This window comes from Hyla sarda, unplaced genomic scaffold (assembly GCF_029499605.1).
Source record: "Hyla sarda isolate aHylSar1 unplaced genomic scaffold, aHylSar1.hap1 scaffold_1370, whole genome shotgun sequence".
NCBI lineage: Eukaryota > Metazoa > Chordata > Amphibia > Anura > Hylidae > Hyla > Hyla sarda.
In genome coordinates, this window is record NW_026607999.1 from 34,920 (window position 1) to 52,158 (window position 17,239).

The following is a 17,239-nucleotide window of genomic DNA, read 5'->3' on the forward strand; positions in this document are numbered from 1 at the left end:
CCCTTTCACGGTTATCGCTTCTCGGCCTTTTGGCTAAGATCAAGTGTAGTATCTGTTCTTATCAGTTTAATATCTGATACGTCCCCTATCTGGGGACCATATATTAAATGGATTTTTGAGAACGGGGGCCGATTTCGAAGCTTGCTTCCGTCGCCCTATGCATTGACCCGATATGGCAGTATCTTCGGGTACAGTGCACCACCCCCTTACAGGGTTAAAAAGAAAGATTCCTACTTTCATTGCTACCTGCTTGCTGGCTAGCCAGCTAGCCAGCCCTGTGGGCCTTGCTGCTGCTGCTGCTGCTGCTGCAGCCAAAAAACAAAAGGTGGTGCTGCTGCTGCTTCTGCTGCTTCTGCTTGTGTCTGGCCGCTGTTGGAGCGTCCAGGCACAGGACTTCTGCTGCTGCTGACTAAATGGCCTCCTTAATTGGATCATTTGAGTAGCCAGCACACCTGTGCAGGTAGGGCATGACATGATAGGCAGCTGCCTTGATAGCGGGTGGGTGCTGAATGTTCCTAATTGACAAAATAAGATTAATGCTTATGAAGAAATATAAAATCTCATCCCTTCCCCAATATCGCGCCACACCCCTACCCCTTAATTCCCTGGTTGAACTTGATGGACATATGTCTTTTTTCGACCGTACTAACTATGTAACTATGTAACATAACATGGGGGGGTCTCCTGGCTGTTCACACAGGTGTGTCATTGCTGTACATTGACCATGCATTGCTTCTGTGGTATTGCAAAGGCAAAGACAAATGCTTCCAGCCATCCATTGCACTAATGGATTGGTCATCAGCTGGCTGTCTATGTCCCGCATCAATATAGACCAAAGTACAGAGGGTTAGGCTATGCTATAGTGCACCTACCTGATGCATCAGAAGGTGCGAGGCCCTTGCTAAATTCTGTGCACAGACTTTGAGATCTATGCTTTAGACTGTATCTAAACCTGCTCCAACATGGACTGACATTCTGGCCTACTTTCAGCCGATGCGACTTGTCTGTCGCTGAACAGTCGCTTTTTATGTATTCAGCACCTATGTATAATGTTGTAAAAATGCTCTAGAAGCTAAAGTCGCAGAAATGTCACACATATTTGGCCTGCAACTTTCTGTGCGACAAATTCAGACAGGAAAAATCAGTATAAATCCTTAGAAAATTATCCCCCAGTGTCTCCATCTGCTGGCGGTATTGAATAAGCATTGCTGCACTGATGGGGTATGCATTAGACGAAAAAAAAGAAGAAAAAGAAGAATAATACGCCCAGAAAAGAGGCGAAAAGGAGAAAAACGTAAAAAAACGTGAAAAAAAAGTAAGAGGAAGAGAAGGGAAAAAAAGGTGGAAATGGGTTTAAAAGTGATTTCGGCGGAGAAATATATATATATATATATATATATATATATATATATATATATATATATACGCGCACACACACACATATATATAAACGTATTCTCCGTTGAGATATTGCAGCCGCTGCTGTGTCCAGGCCCAGGAGCCTTAGCACTGTGCTGTGATGTCACTCAATACCACTGACATCACTAGGTGTAAACAACATCTCTCCTTTGCTGTGTATGTGACTATGGAGCTGTTTGGTGATGTCGTCTATTATGGCCTTCATAGAAGCAACAGGAGATTGTTGCATCCATCTAGAACCCTCAGAACTACAGTGCTATGATGTCACTCACTTCCACAGGCCTTGCAGAGTGTAAACAACAACAACCCAGCTTTGTCGTGTATGTAACCATAGGGATTGTGATGTCACCTAGAACCTTCACAGCAGCGACAGCTTTATGAGGAGCATCAGCACTGCTCTGCCTGAGCAGAACCATCACCGCCATAGGTTGTCAAATAACCCGGATTTAACCCACACAGGTAAGTCCAATGGGGTGCAGGCATGTCCTCTATGCTTACAGCTTCCCGTGGGTGTTGGTTTGATACCGTTTGGGGACAGCCAAGGAGGCATCTGCAGGCAACAAAGGTAGGTGTGTGCTTGTGTGTGTGTTTCCTATGCAGATCCTAAGCCCAGTGTCACATGCAAGTAGGAGGAGTAAGAAGGGTTCCTGGCAAATCCGGGTTATGGATTGCATTTAAAAAGGCCCCGTGGGAGTGCAATGGGCCCCTGTCTTGCTGCTTAGCAATAATGGTATGGGTTTAGGTTCTGCTGTGTGTACTGGTGGTTGACTGCCCCCCAGCCCAGAGTGTGCATGGAAAATTGTCTGGCAGCCTCCCTGACAGCAAGCAGTGATAGTGCCCATGAAGGGGACCTTGTTGGGCCCGCCCCTTTCACGGTTATCGCTTCTCGGCCTTTTGGCTAAGATCAAGTGTAGTATCTGTTCTTATCAGTTTAATATCTGATACGTCCCCTATCTGGGGACCATATATTAAATGGATTTTTGAGAACGGGGGCCGATTTCGAAGCTTGCTTCCGTCGCCCTATGCATTGACCCGATATGGCAGTATCTTCGGGTACAGTGCACCACCCCCTTACAGGGTTAAAAAGAAAGATTCCTACTTTCATTGCTACCTGCTTGCTGGCTAGCCAGCTAGCCAGCCCTGTGGGCCTTGCTGCTGCTGCTGCTGCTGCTGCAGCCAAAAAACAAAAGGTGGTGCTGCTGCTGCTTCTGCTGCTTCTGCTTGTGTCTGGCCGCTGTTGGAGCGTCCAGGCACAGGACTTCTGCTGCTGCTGACTAAATGGCCTCCTTAATTGGATCATTTGAGTAGCCAGCACACCTGTGCAGGTAGGGCATGACATGATAGGCAGCTGCCTTGATAGCGGGTGGGTGCTGAATGTTCCTAATTGACAAAATAAGATTAATGCTTATGAAGAAATATAAAATCTCATCCCTTCCCCAATATCGCGCCACACCCCTACCCCTTAATTCCCTGGTTGAACTTGATGGACATATGTCTTTTTTCGACCGTACTAACTATGTAACTATGTAACATAACATGGGGGGGTCTCCTGGCTGTTCACACAGGTGTGTCATTGCTGTACATTGACCATGCATTGCTTCTGTGGTATTGCAAAGGCAAAGACAAATGCTTCCAGCCATCCATTGCACTAATGGATTGGTCATCAGCTGGCTGTCTATGTCCCGCATCAATATAGACCAAAGTACAGAGGGTTAGGCTATGCTATAGTGCACCTACCTGATGCATCAGAAGGTGCGAGGCCCTTGCTAAATTCTGTGCACAGACTTTGAGATCTATGCTTTAGACTGTATCTAAACCTGCTCCAACATGGACTGACATTCTGGCCTACTTTCAGCCGATGCGACTTGTCTGTCGCTGAACAGTCGCTTTTTATGTATTCAGCACCTATGTATAATGTTGTAAAAATGCTCTAGAAGCTAAAGTCGCAGAAATGTCACACATATTTGGCCTGCAACTTTCTGTGCGACAAATTCAGACAGGAAAAATCAGTATAAATCCTTAGAAAATTATCCCCCAGTGTCTCCATCTGCTGGCGGTATTGAATAAGCATTGCTGCACTGATGGGGTATGCATTAGACGAAAAAAAAGAAGAAAAAGAAGAATAATACGCCCAGAAAAGAGGCGAAAAGGAGAAAAACGTAAAAAAACGTGAAAAAAAAGTAAGAGGAAGAGAAGGGAAAAAAAGGTGGAAATGGGTTTAAAAGTGATTTCGGCGGAGAAATATATATATATATATATATATATATATATATATATATACGCGCACACACACACATATATATAAACGTATTCTCCGTTGAGATATTGCAGCCGCTGCTGTGTCCAGGCCCAGGAGCCTTAGCACTGTGCTGTGATGTCACTCAATACCACTGACATCACTAGGTGTAAACAACATCTCTCCTTTGCTGTGTATGTGACTATGGAGCTGTTTGGTGATGTCGTCTATTATGGCCTTCATAGAAGCAACAGGAGATTGTTGCATCCATCTAGAACCCTCAGAACTACAGTGCTATGATGTCACTCACTTCCACAGGCCTTGCAGAGTGTAAACAACAACAACCCAGCTTTGTCGTGTATGTAACCATAGGGATTGTGATGTCACCTAGAACCTTCACAGCAGCGACAGCTTTATGAGGAGCATCAGCACTGCTCTGCCTGAGCAGAACCATCACCGCCATAGGTTGTCAAATAACCCGGATTTAACCCACACAGGTAAGTCCAATGGGGTGCAGGCATGTCCTCTATGCTTACAGCTTCCCGTGGGTGTTGGTTTGATACCGTTTGGGGACAGCCAAGGAGGCATCTGCAGGCAACAAAGGTAGGTGTGTGCTTGTGTGTGTGTTTCCTATGCAGATCCTAAGCCCAGTGTCACATGCAAGTAGGAGGAGTAAGAAGGGTTCCTGGCAAATCCGGGTTATGGATTGCATTTAAAAAGGCCCCGTGGGAGTGCAATGGGCCCCTGTCTTGCTGCTTAGCAATAATGGTATGGGTTTAGGTTCTGCTGTGTGTACTGGTGGTTGACTGCCCCCCAGCCCAGAGTGTGCATGGAAAATTGTCTGGCAGCCTCCCTGACAGCAAGCAGTGATAGTGCCCATGAAGGGGACCTTGTTGGGCCCGCCCCTTTCACGGTTATCGCTTCTCGGCCTTTTGGCTAAGATCAAGTGTAGTATCTGTTCTTATCAGTTTAATATCTGATACGTCCCCTATCTGGGGACCATATATTAAATGGATTTTTGAGAACGGGGGCCGATTTCGAAGCTTGCTTCCGTCGCCCTATGCATTGACCCGATATGGCAGTATCTTCGGGTACAGTGCACCACCCCCTTACAGGGTTAAAAAGAAAGATTCCTACTTTCATTGCTACCTGCTTGCTGGCTAGCCAGCTAGCCAGCCCTGTGGGCCTTGCTGCTGCTGCTGCTGCTGCTGCAGCCAAAAAACAAAAGGTGGTGCTGCTGCTGCTTCTGCTGCTTCTGCTTGTGTCTGGCCGCTGTTGGAGCGTCCAGGCACAGGACTTCTGCTGCTGCTGACTAAATGGCCTCCTTAATTGGATCATTTGAGTAGCCAGCACACCTGTGCAGGTAGGGCATGACATGATAGGCAGCTGCCTTGATAGCGGGTGGGTGCTGAATGTTCCTAATTGACAAAATAAGATTAATGCTTATGAAGAAATATAAAATCTCATCCCTTCCCCAATATCGCGCCACACCCCTACCCCTTAATTCCCTGGTTGAACTTGATGGACATATGTCTTTTTTCGACCGTACTAACTATGTAACTATGTAACATAACATGGGGGGGTCTCCTGGCTGTTCACACAGGTGTGTCATTGCTGTACATTGACCATGCATTGCTTCTGTGGTATTGCAAAGGCAAAGACAAATGCTTCCAGCCATCCATTGCACTAATGGATTGGTCATCAGCTGGCTGTCTATGTCCCGCATCAATATAGACCAAAGTACAGAGGGTTAGGCTATGCTATAGTGCACCTACCTGATGCATCAGAAGGTGCGAGGCCCTTGCTAAATTCTGTGCACAGACTTTGAGATCTATGCTTTAGACTGTATCTAAACCTGCTCCAACATGGACTGACATTCTGGCCTACTTTCAGCCGATGCGACTTGTCTGTCGCTGAACAGTCGCTTTTTATGTATTCAGCACCTATGTATAATGTTGTAAAAATGCTCTAGAAGCTAAAGTCGCAGAAATGTCACACATATTTGGCCTGCAACTTTCTGTGCGACAAATTCAGACAGGAAAAATCAGTATAAATCCTTAGAAAATTATCCCCCAGTGTCTCCATCTGCTGGCGGTATTGAATAAGCATTGCTGCACTGATGGGGTATGCATTAGACGAAAAAAAAGAAGAAAAAGAAGAATAATACGCCCAGAAAAGAGGCGAAAAGGAGAAAAACGTAAAAAAACGTGAAAAAAAAGTAAGAGGAAGAGAAGGGAAAAAAAGGTGGAAATGGGTTTAAAAGTGATTTCGGCGGAGAAATATATATATATATATATATATATATATATATATATACGCGCACACACACACATATATATAAACGTATTCTCCGTTGAGATATTGCAGCCGCTGCTGTGTCCAGGCCCAGGAGCCTTAGCACTGTGCTGTGATGTCACTCAATACCACTGACATCACTAGGTGTAAACAACATCTCTCCTTTGCTGTGTATGTGACTATGGAGCTGTTTGGTGATGTCGTCTATTATGGCCTTCATAGAAGCAACAGGAGATTGTTGCATCCATCTAGAACCCTCAGAACTACAGTGCTATGATGTCACTCACTTCCACAGGCCTTGCAGAGTGTAAACAACAACAACCCAGCTTTGTCGTGTATGTAACCATAGGGATTGTGATGTCACCTAGAACCTTCACAGCAGCGACAGCTTTATGAGGAGCATCAGCACTGCTCTGCCTGAGCAGAACCATCACCGCCATAGGTTGTCAAATAACCCGGATTTAACCCACACAGGTAAGTCCAATGGGGTGCAGGCATGTCCTCTATGCTTACAGCTTCCCGTGGGTGTTGGTTTGATACCGTTTGGGGACAGCCAAGGAGGCATCTGCAGGCAACAAAGGTAGGTGTGTGCTTGTGTGTGTGTTTCCTATGCAGATCCTAAGCCCAGTGTCACATGCAAGTAGGAGGAGTAAGAAGGGTTCCTGGCAAATCCGGGTTATGGATTGCATTTAAAAAGGCCCCGTGGGAGTGCAATGGGCCCCTGTCTTGCTGCTTAGCAATAATGGTATGGGTTTAGGTTCTGCTGTGTGTACTGGTGGTTGACTGCCCCCCAGCCCAGAGTGTGCATGGAAAATTGTCTGGCAGCCTCCCTGACAGCAAGCAGTGATAGTGCCCATGAAGGGGACCTTGTTGGGCCCGCCCCTTTCACGGTTATCGCTTCTCGGCCTTTTGGCTAAGATCAAGTGTAGTATCTGTTCTTATCAGTTTAATATCTGATACGTCCCCTATCTGGGGACCATATATTAAATGGATTTTTGAGAACGGGGGCCGATTTCGAAGCTTGCTTCCGTCGCCCTATGCATTGACCCGATATGGCAGTATCTTCGGGTACAGTGCACCACCCCCTTACAGGGTTAAAAAGAAAGATTCCTACTTTCATTGCTACCTGCTTGCTGGCTAGCCAGCTAGCCAGCCCTGTGGGCCTTGCTGCTGCTGCTGCTGCTGCAGCCAAAAAACAAAAGGTGGTGCTGCTGCTGCTTCTGCTGCTTCTGCTTGTGTCTGGCCGCTGTTGGAGCGTCCAGGCACAGGACTTCTGCTGCTGCTGACTAAATGGCCTCCTTAATTGGATCATTTGAGTAGCCAGCACACCTGTGCAGGTAGGGCATGACATGATAGGCAGCTGCCTTGATAGCGGGTGGGTGCTGAATGTTCCTAATTGACAAAATAAGATTAATGCTTATGAAGAAATATAAAATCTCATCCCTTCCCCAATATCGCGCCACACCCCTACCCCTTAATTCCCTGGTTGAACTTGATGGACATATGTCTTTTTTCGACCGTACTAACTATGTAACTATGTAACATAACATGGGGGGGTCTCCTGGCTGTTCACACAGGTGTGTCATTGCTGTACATTGACCATGCATTGCTTCTGTGGTATTGCAAAGGCAAAGACAAATGCTTCCAGCCATCCATTGCACTAATGGATTGGTCATCAGCTGGCTGTCTATGTCCCGCATCAATATAGACCAAAGTACAGAGGGTTAGGCTATGCTATAGTGCACCTACCTGATGCATCAGAAGGTGCGAGGCCCTTGCTAAATTCTGTGCACAGACTTTGAGATCTATGCTTTAGACTGTATCTAAACCTGCTCCAACATGGACTGACATTCTGGCCTACTTTCAGCCGATGCGACTTGTCTGTCGCTGAACAGTCGCTTTTTATGTATTCAGCACCTATGTATAATGTTGTAAAAATGCTCTAGAAGCTAAAGTCGCAGAAATGTCACACATATTTGGCCTGCAACTTTCTGTGCGACAAATTCAGACAGGAAAAATCAGTATAAATCCTTAGAAAATTATCCCCCAGTGTCTCCATCTGCTGGCGGTATTGAATAAGCATTGCTGCACTGATGGGGTATGCATTAGACGAAAAAAAAGAAGAAAAAGAAGAATAATACGCCCAGAAAAGAGGCGAAAAGGAGAAAAACGTAAAAAAACGTGAAAAAAAAGTAAGAGGAAGAGAAGGGAAAAAAAGGTGGAAATGGGTTTAAAAGTGATTTCGGCGGAGAAATATATATATATATATATATATATATATATATATATATACGCGCACACACACACATATATATAAACGTATTCTCCGTTGAGATATTGCAGCCGCTGCTGTGTCCAGGCCCAGGAGCCTTAGCACTGTGCTGTGATGTCACTCAATACCACTGACATCACTAGGTGTAAACAACATCTCTCCTTTGCTGTGTATGTGACTATGGAGCTGTTTGGTGATGTCGTCTATTATGGCCTTCATAGAAGCAACAGGAGATTGTTGCATCCATCTAGAACCCTCAGAACTACAGTGCTATGATGTCACTCACTTCCACAGGCCTTGCAGAGTGTAAACAACAACAACCCAGCTTTGTCGTGTATGTAACCATAGGGATTGTGATGTCACCTAGAACCTTCACAGCAGCGACAGCTTTATGAGGAGCATCAGCACTGCTCTGCCTGAGCAGAACCATCACCGCCATAGGTTGTCAAATAACCCGGATTTAACCCACACAGGTAAGTCCAATGGGGTGCAGGCATGTCCTCTATGCTTACAGCTTCCCGTGGGTGTTGGTTTGATACCGTTTGGGGACAGCCAAGGAGGCATCTGCAGGCAACAAAGGTAGGTGTGTGCTTGTGTGTGTGTTTCCTATGCAGATCCTAAGCCCAGTGTCACATGCAAGTAGGAGGAGTAAGAAGGGTTCCTGGCAAATCCGGGTTATGGATTGCATTTAAAAAGGCCCCGTGGGAGTGCAATGGGCCCCTGTCTTGCTGCTTAGCAATAATGGTATGGGTTTAGGTTCTGCTGTGTGTACTGGTGGTTGACTGCCCCCCAGCCCAGAGTGTGCATGGAAAATTGTCTGGCAGCCTCCCTGACAGCAAGCAGTGATAGTGCCCATGAAGGGGACCTTGTTGGGCCCGCCCCTTTCACGGTTATCGCTTCTCGGCCTTTTGGCTAAGATCAAGTGTAGTATCTGTTCTTATCAGTTTAATATCTGATACGTCCCCTATCTGGGGACCATATATTAAATGGATTTTTGAGAACGGGGGCCGATTTCGAAGCTTGCTTCCGTCGCCCTATGCATTGACCCGATATGGCAGTATCTTCGGGTACAGTGCACCACCCCCTTACAGGGTTAAAAAGAAAGATTCCTACTTTCATTGCTACCTGCTTGCTGGCTAGCCAGCTAGCCAGCCCTGTGGGCCTTGCTGCTGCTGCTGCTGCTGCTGCAGCCAAAAAACAAAAGGTGGTGCTGCTGCTGCTTCTGCTGCTTCTGCTTGTGTCTGGCCGCTGTTGGAGCGTCCAGGCACAGGACTTCTGCTGCTGCTGACTAAATGGCCTCCTTAATTGGATCATTTGAGTAGCCAGCACACCTGTGCAGGTAGGGCATGACATGATAGGCAGCTGCCTTGATAGCGGGTGGGTGCTGAATGTTCCTAATTGACAAAATAAGATTAATGCTTATGAAGAAATATAAAATCTCATCCCTTCCCCAATATCGCGCCACACCCCTACCCCTTAATTCCCTGGTTGAACTTGATGGACATATGTCTTTTTTCGACCGTACTAACTATGTAACTATGTAACATAACATGGGGGGGTCTCCTGGCTGTTCACACAGGTGTGTCATTGCTGTACATTGACCATGCATTGCTTCTGTGGTATTGCAAAGGCAAAGACAAATGCTTCCAGCCATCCATTGCACTAATGGATTGGTCATCAGCTGGCTGTCTATGTCCCGCATCAATATAGACCAAAGTACAGAGGGTTAGGCTATGCTATAGTGCACCTACCTGATGCATCAGAAGGTGCGAGGCCCTTGCTAAATTCTGTGCACAGACTTTGAGATCTATGCTTTAGACTGTATCTAAACCTGCTCCAACATGGACTGACATTCTGGCCTACTTTCAGCCGATGCGACTTGTCTGTCGCTGAACAGTCGCTTTTTATGTATTCAGCACCTATGTATAATGTTGTAAAAATGCTCTAGAAGCTAAAGTCGCAGAAATGTCACACATATTTGGCCTGCAACTTTCTGTGCGACAAATTCAGACAGGAAAAATCAGTATAAATCCTTAGAAAATTATCCCCCAGTGTCTCCATCTGCTGGCGGTATTGAATAAGCATTGCTGCACTGATGGGGTATGCATTAGACGAAAAAAAGAAGAAAAAGAAGAATAATACGCCCAGAAAAGAGGCGAAAAGGAGAAAAACGTAAAAAAACGTGAAAAAAAAGTAAGAGGAAGAGAAGGGAAAAAAAGGTGGAAATGGGTTTAAAAGTGATTTCGGCGGAGAAATATATATATATATATATATATATATATATATATATATATATACGCGCACACACACACATATATATAAACGTATTCTCCGTTGAGATATTGCAGCCGCTGCTGTGTCCAGGCCCAGGAGCCTTAGCACTGTGCTGTGATGTCACTCAATACCACTGACATCACTAGGTGTAAACAACATCTCTCCTTTGCTGTGTATGTGACTATGGAGCTGTTTGGTGATGTCGTCTATTATGGCCTTCATAGAAGCAACAGGAGATTGTTGCATCCATCTAGAACCCTCAGAACTACAGTGCTATGATGTCACTCACTTCCACAGGCCTTGCAGAGTGTAAACAACAACAACCCAGCTTTGTCGTGTATGTAACCATAGGGATTGTGATGTCACCTAGAACCTTCACAGCAGCGACAGCTTTATGAGGAGCATCAGCACTGCTCTGCCTGAGCAGAACCATCACCGCCATAGGTTGTCAAATAACCCGGATTTAACCCACACAGGTAAGTCCAATGGGGTGCAGGCATGTCCTCTATGCTTACAGCTTCCCGTGGGTGTTGGTTTGATACCGTTTGGGGACAGCCAAGGAGGCATCTGCAGGCAACAAAGGTAGGTGTGTGCTTGTGTGTGTGTTTCCTATGCAGATCCTAAGCCCAGTGTCACATGCAAGTAGGAGGAGTAAGAAGGGTTCCTGGCAAATCCGGGTTATGGATTGCATTTAAAAAGGCCCCGTGGGAGTGCAATGGGCCCCTGTCTTGCTGCTTAGCAATAATGGTATGGGTTTAGGTTCTGCTGTGTGTACTGGTGGTTGACTGCCCCCCAGCCCAGAGTGTGCATGGAAAATTGTCTGGCAGCCTCCCTGACAGCAAGCAGTGATAGTGCCCATGAAGGGGACCTTGTTGGGCCCGCCCCTTTCACGGTTATCGCTTCTCGGCCTTTTGGCTAAGATCAAGTGTAGTATCTGTTCTTATCAGTTTAATATCTGATACGTCCCCTATCTGGGGACCATATATTAAATGGATTTTTGAGAACGGGGGCCGATTTCGAAGCTTGCTTCCGTCGCCCTATGCATTGACCCGATATGGCAGTATCTTCGGGTACAGTGCACCACCCCCTTACAGGGTTAAAAAGAAAGATTCCTACTTTCATTGCTACCTGCTTGCTGGCTAGCCAGCTAGCCAGCCCTGTGGGCCTTGCTGCTGCTGCTGCTGCTGCTGCAGCCAAAAAACAAAAGGTGGTGCTGCTGCTGCTTCTGCTGCTTCTGCTTGTGTCTGGCCGCTGTTGGAGCGTCCAGGCACAGGACTTCTGCTGCTGCTGACTAAATGGCCTCCTTAATTGGATCATTTGAGTAGCCAGCACACCTGTGCAGGTAGGGCATGACATGATAGGCAGCTGCCTTGATAGCGGGTGGGTGCTGAATGTTCCTAATTGACAAAATAAGATTAATGCTTATGAAGAAATATAAAATCTCATCCCTTCCCCAATATCGCGCCACACCCCTACCCCTTAATTCCCTGGTTGAACTTGATGGACATATGTCTTTTTTCGACCGTACTAACTATGTAACTATGTAACATAACATGGGGGGGTCTCCTGGCTGTTCACACAGGTGTGTCATTGCTGTACATTGACCATGCATTGCTTCTGTGGTATTGCAAAGGCAAAGACAAATGCTTCCAGCCATCCATTGCACTAATGGATTGGTCATCAGCTGGCTGTCTATGTCCCGCATCAATATAGACCAAAGTACAGAGGGTTAGGCTATGCTATAGTGCACCTACCTGATGCATCAGAAGGTGCGAGGCCCTTGCTAAATTCTGTGCACAGACTTTGAGATCTATGCTTTAGACTGTATCTAAACCTGCTCCAACATGGACTGACATTCTGGCCTACTTTCAGCCGATGCGACTTGTCTGTCGCTGAACAGTCGCTTTTTATGTATTCAGCACCTATGTATAATGTTGTATAAAATGCTCTAGAAGCTAAAGTCGCAGAAATGTCACACATATTTGGCCTGCAACTTTCTGTGCGACAAATTCAGACAGGAAAAATCAGTATAAATCCTTAGAAAATTATCCCCCAGTGTCTCCATCTGCTGGCGGTATTGAATAAGCATTGCTGCACTGAATGCATTAGACGAAAAAAAAGAAGAAAAAGAAGAATAATACGCCCAGAAAAGAGGCGAAAAGGAGAAAAACGTAAAAAAACGTGAAAAAAAAGTAAGAGGAAGAGAAGGGAAAAAAAGGTGGAAATGGGTTTAAAAGTGATTTCGGCGGAGAAATATATATATATATATATATATATATATATATATATATATATATATACGCGCACACACACACATATATATAAACGTATTCTCCGTTGAGATATTGCAGCCGCTGCTGTGTCCAGGCCCAGGAGCCTTAGCACTGTGCTGTGATGTCACTCAATACCACTGACATCACTAGGTGTAAACAACATCTCTCCTTTGCTGTGTATGTGACTATGGAGCTGTTTGGTGATGTCGTCTATTATGGCCTTCATAGAAGCAACAGGAGATTGTTGCATCCATCTAGAACCCTCAGAACTACAGTGCTATGATGTCACTCACTTCCACAGGCCTTGCAGAGTGTAAACAACAACAACCCAGCTTTGTCGTGTATGTAACCATAGGGATTGTGATGTCACCTAGAACCTTCACAGCAGCGACAGCTTTATGAGGAGCATCAGCACTGCTCTGCCTGAGCAGAACCATCACCGCCATAGGTTGTCAAATAACCCGGATTTAACCCACACAGGTAAGTCCAATGGGGTGCAGGCATGTCCTCTATGCTTACAGCTTCCCGTGGGTGTTGGTTTGATACCGTTTGGGGACAGCCAAGGAGGCATCTGCAGGCAACAAAGGTAGGTGTGTGCTTGTGTGTGTGTTTCCTATGCAGATCCTAAGCCCAGTGTCACATGCAAGTAGGAGGAGTAAGAAGGGTTCCTGGCAAATCCGGGTTATGGATTGCATTTAAAAAGGCCCCGTGGGAGTGCAATGGGCCCCTGTCTTGCTGCTTAGCAATAATGGTATGGGTTTAGGTTCTGCTATGTGTACTGGTGGTTGACTGCCCCCCAGCCCAGAGTGTGCATGGAAAATTGTCTGGCAGCCTCCCTGACAGCAAGCAGTGATAGTGCCCATGAAGGGGACCTTGTTGGGCCCGCCCCTTTCACGGTTATCGCTTCTCGGCCTTTTGGCTAAGATCAAGTGTAGTATCTGTTCTTATCAGTTTAATATCTGATACGTCCCCTATCTGGGGACCATATATTAAATGGATTTTTGAGAACGGGGGCCGATTTCGAAGCTTGCTTCCGTCGCCCTATGCATTGACCCGATATGGCAGTATCTTCGGGTACAGTGCACCACCCCCTTACAGGGTTAAAAAGAAAGATTCCTACTTTCATTGCTACCTGCTTGCTGGCTAGCCAGCTAGCCAGCCCTGTGGGCCTTGCTGCTGCTGCTGCTGCTGCTGCAGCCAAAAAACAAAAGGTGGTGCTGCTGCTGCTTCTGCTGCTTCTGCTTGTGTCTGGCCGCTGTTGGAGCGTCCAGGCACAGGACTTCTGCTGCTGCTGACTAAATGGCCTCCTTAATTGGATCATTTGAGTAGCCAGCACACCTGTGCAGGTAGGGCATGACATGATAGGCAGCTGCCTTGATAGCGGGTGGGTGCTGAATGTTCCTAATTGACAAAATAAGATTAATGCTTATGAAGAAATATAAAATCTCATCCCTTCCCCAATATCGCGCCACACCCCTACCCCTTAATTCCCTGGTTGAACTTGATGGACATATGTCTTTTTTCGACCGTACTAACTATGTAACTATGTAACATAACATGGGGGGGTCTCCTGGCTGTTCACACAGGTGTGTCATTGCTGTACATTGACCATGCATTGCTTCTGTGGTATTGCAAAGGCAAAGACAAATGCTTCCAGCCATCCATTGCACTAATGGATTGGTCATCAGCTGGCTGTCTATGTCCCGCATCAATATAGACCAAAGTACAGAGGGTTAGGCTATGCTATAGTGCACCTACCTGATGCATCAGAAGGTGCGAGGCCCTTGCTAAATTCTGTGCACAGACTTTGAGATCTATGCTTTAGACTGTATCTAAACCTGCTCCAACATGGACTGACATTCTGGCCTACTTTCAGCCGATGCGACTTGTCTGTCGCTGAACAGTCGCTTTTTATGTATTCAGCACCTATGTATAATGTTGTAAAAATGCTCTAGAAGCTAAAGTCGCAGAAATGTCACACATATTTGGCCTGCAACTTTCTGTGCGACAAATTCAGACAGGAAAAATCAGTATAAATCCTTAGAAAATTATCCCCCAGTGTCTCCATCTGCTGGCGGTATTGAATAAGCATTGCTGCACTGATGGGGTATGCATTAGACGAAAAAAAAGAAGAAAAAGAAGAATAATACGCCCAGAAAAGAGGCGAAAAGGAGAAAAACGTAAAAAAACGTGAAAAAAAAGTAAGAGGAAGAGAAGGGAAAAAAAGGTGGAAATGGGTTTAAAAGTGATTTCGGCGGAGAAATATATATATATATATATATATATATATATATATATATATATATATATATATATACGCGCACACACACACATATATATAAACGTATTCTCCGTTGAGATATTGCAGCCGCTGCTGTGTCCAGGCCCAGGAGCCTTAGCACTGTGCTGTGATGTCACTCAATACCACTGACATCACTAGGTGTAAACAACATCTCTCCTTTGCTGTGTATGTGACTATGGAGCTGTTTGGTGATGTCGTCTATTATGGCCTTCATAGAAGCAACAGGAGATTGTTGCATCCATCTAGAACCCTCAGAACTACAGTGCTATGATGTCACTCACTTCCACAGGCCTTGCAGAGTGTAAACAACAACAACCCAGCTTTGTCGTGTATGTAACCATAGGGATTGTGATGTCACCTAGAACCTTCACAGCAGCGACAGCTTTATGAGGAGCATCAGCACTGCTCTGCCTGAGCAGAACCATCACCGCCATAGGTTGTCAAATAACCCGGATTTAACCCACACAGGTAAGTCCAATGGGGTGCAGGCATGTCCTCTATGCTTACAGCTTCCCGTGGGTGTTGGTTTGATACCGTTTGGGGACAGCCAAGGAGGCATCTGCAGGCAACAAAGGTAGGTGTGTGCTTGTGTGTGTGTTTCCTATGCAGATCCTAAGCCCAGTGTCACATGCAAGTAGGAGGAGTAAGAAGGGTTCCTGGCAAATCCGGGTTATGGATTGCATTTAAAAAGGCCCCGTGGGAGTGCAATGGGCCCCTGTCTTGCTGCTTAGCAATAATGGTATGGGTTTAGGTTCTGCTATGTGTACTGGTGGTTGACTGCCCCCCAGCCCAGAGTGTGCATGGAAAATTGTCTGGCAGCCTCCCTGACAGCAAGCAGTGATAGTGCCCATGAAGGGGACCTTGTTGGGCCCGCCCCTTTCACGGTTATCGCTTCTCGGCCTTTTGGCTAAGATCAAGTGTAGTATCTGTTCTTATCAGTTTAATATCTGATACGTCCCCTATCTGGGGACCATATATTAAATGGATTTTTGAGAACGGGGGCCGATTTCGAAGCTTGCTTCCGTCGCCCTATGCATTGACCCGATATGGCAGTATCTTCGGGTACAGTGCACCACCCCCTTACAGGGTTAAAAAGAAAGATTCCTACTTTCATTGCTACCTGCTTGCTGGCTAGCCAGCTAGCCAGCCCTGTGGGCCTTGCTGCTGCTGCTGCTGCTGCTGCAGCCAAAAAACAAAAGGTGGTGCTGCTGCTGCTTCTGCTGCTTCTGCTTGTGTCTGGCCGCTGTTGGAGCGTCCAGGCACAGGACTTCTGCTGCTGCTGACTAAATGGCCTCCTTAATTGGATCATTTGAGTAGCCAGCACACCTGTGCAGGTAGGGCATGACATGATAGGCAGCTGCCTTGATAGCGGGTGGGTGCTGAATGTTCCTAATTGACAAAATAAGATTAATGCTTATGAAGAAATATAAAATCTCATCCCTTCCCCAATATCGCGCCACACCCCTACCCCTTAATTCCCTGGTTGAACTTGATGGACATATGTCTTTTTTCGACCGTACTAACTATGTAACTATGTAACATAACATGGGGGGGTCTCCTGGCTGTTCACACAGGTGTGTCATTGCTGTACATTGACCATGCATTGCTTCTGTGGTATTGCAAAGGCAAAGACAAATGCTTCCAGCCATCCATTGCACTAATGGATTGGTCATCAGCTGGCTGTCTATGTCCCGCATCAATATAGACCAAAGTACAGAGGGTTAGGCTATGCTATAGTGCACCTACCTGATGCATCAGAAGGTGCGAGGCCCTTGCTAAATTCTGTGCACAGACTTTGAGATCTATGCTTTAGACTGTATCTAAACCTGCTCCAACATGGACTGACATTCTGGCCTACTTTCAGCCGATGCGACTTGTCTGTCGCTGAACAGTCGCTTTTTATGTATTCAGCACCTATGTATAATGTTGTAAAAATGCTCTAGAAGCTAAAGTCGCAGAAATGTCACACATATTTGGCCTGCAACTTTCTGTGCGACAAATTCAGACAGGAAAAATCAGTATAAATCCTTAGAAAATTATCCCCCAGTGTCTCCATCTGCTGGCGGTATTGAATAAGCATTGCTGCACTGATGGGGTATGCATTAGACGAAAAAAAAGAAGAAAAAGAAGAATAATACGCCCAGAAAAGAGGCGAAAAGGAGAAAAAC

At 46.0% G+C, this 17,239-nt stretch overlaps 8 non-coding genes across 8 annotated transcripts; all 8 read left to right on the plus strand.

Annotated features, from left to right (window-relative positions):
- Window positions 1-13: 13 nt before the first annotated feature.
- Window positions 14-204, plus strand: LOC130306399 (U2 spliceosomal RNA). Its single transcript, XR_008855755.1, has one exon. It is a non-coding gene; the product is annotated as a U2 spliceosomal RNA (small nuclear RNA).
- Window positions 205-2,297: 2,093 nt separating this feature from the next.
- Window positions 2,298-2,488, plus strand: LOC130306401 (U2 spliceosomal RNA). The gene has a single exon (XR_008855757.1). It is a non-coding gene; the product is annotated as a U2 spliceosomal RNA (small nuclear RNA).
- A 2,083-nt stretch (window positions 2,489-4,571) lies between these two features.
- LOC130306402 (U2 spliceosomal RNA) lies at window positions 4,572-4,762 on the plus strand. The gene has a single exon (XR_008855758.1). It is a non-coding gene; the product is annotated as a U2 spliceosomal RNA (small nuclear RNA).
- A 2,081-nt stretch (window positions 4,763-6,843) lies between these two features.
- Window positions 6,844-7,034, plus strand: LOC130306403 (U2 spliceosomal RNA). Its single transcript, XR_008855759.1, has one exon. It is a non-coding gene; the product is annotated as a U2 spliceosomal RNA (small nuclear RNA).
- A 2,080-nt stretch (window positions 7,035-9,114) lies between these two features.
- Window positions 9,115-9,305, plus strand: LOC130306404 (U2 spliceosomal RNA). The gene has a single exon (XR_008855760.1). It is a non-coding gene; the product is annotated as a U2 spliceosomal RNA (small nuclear RNA).
- Window positions 9,306-11,391: 2,086 nt separating this feature from the next.
- Window positions 11,392-11,582, plus strand: LOC130306405 (U2 spliceosomal RNA). Its single transcript, XR_008855761.1, has one exon. It is a non-coding gene; the product is annotated as a U2 spliceosomal RNA (small nuclear RNA).
- A 2,086-nt stretch (window positions 11,583-13,668) lies between these two features.
- LOC130306406 (U2 spliceosomal RNA) lies at window positions 13,669-13,859 on the plus strand. Its single transcript, XR_008855762.1, has one exon. It is a non-coding gene; the product is annotated as a U2 spliceosomal RNA (small nuclear RNA).
- Window positions 13,860-15,958: 2,099 nt separating this feature from the next.
- On the plus strand, window positions 15,959-16,149 carry LOC130306407 (U2 spliceosomal RNA). Its single transcript, XR_008855763.1, has one exon. It is a non-coding gene; the product is annotated as a U2 spliceosomal RNA (small nuclear RNA).
- The last annotated feature ends 1,090 nt before the right edge of the window (window positions 16,150-17,239 follow it).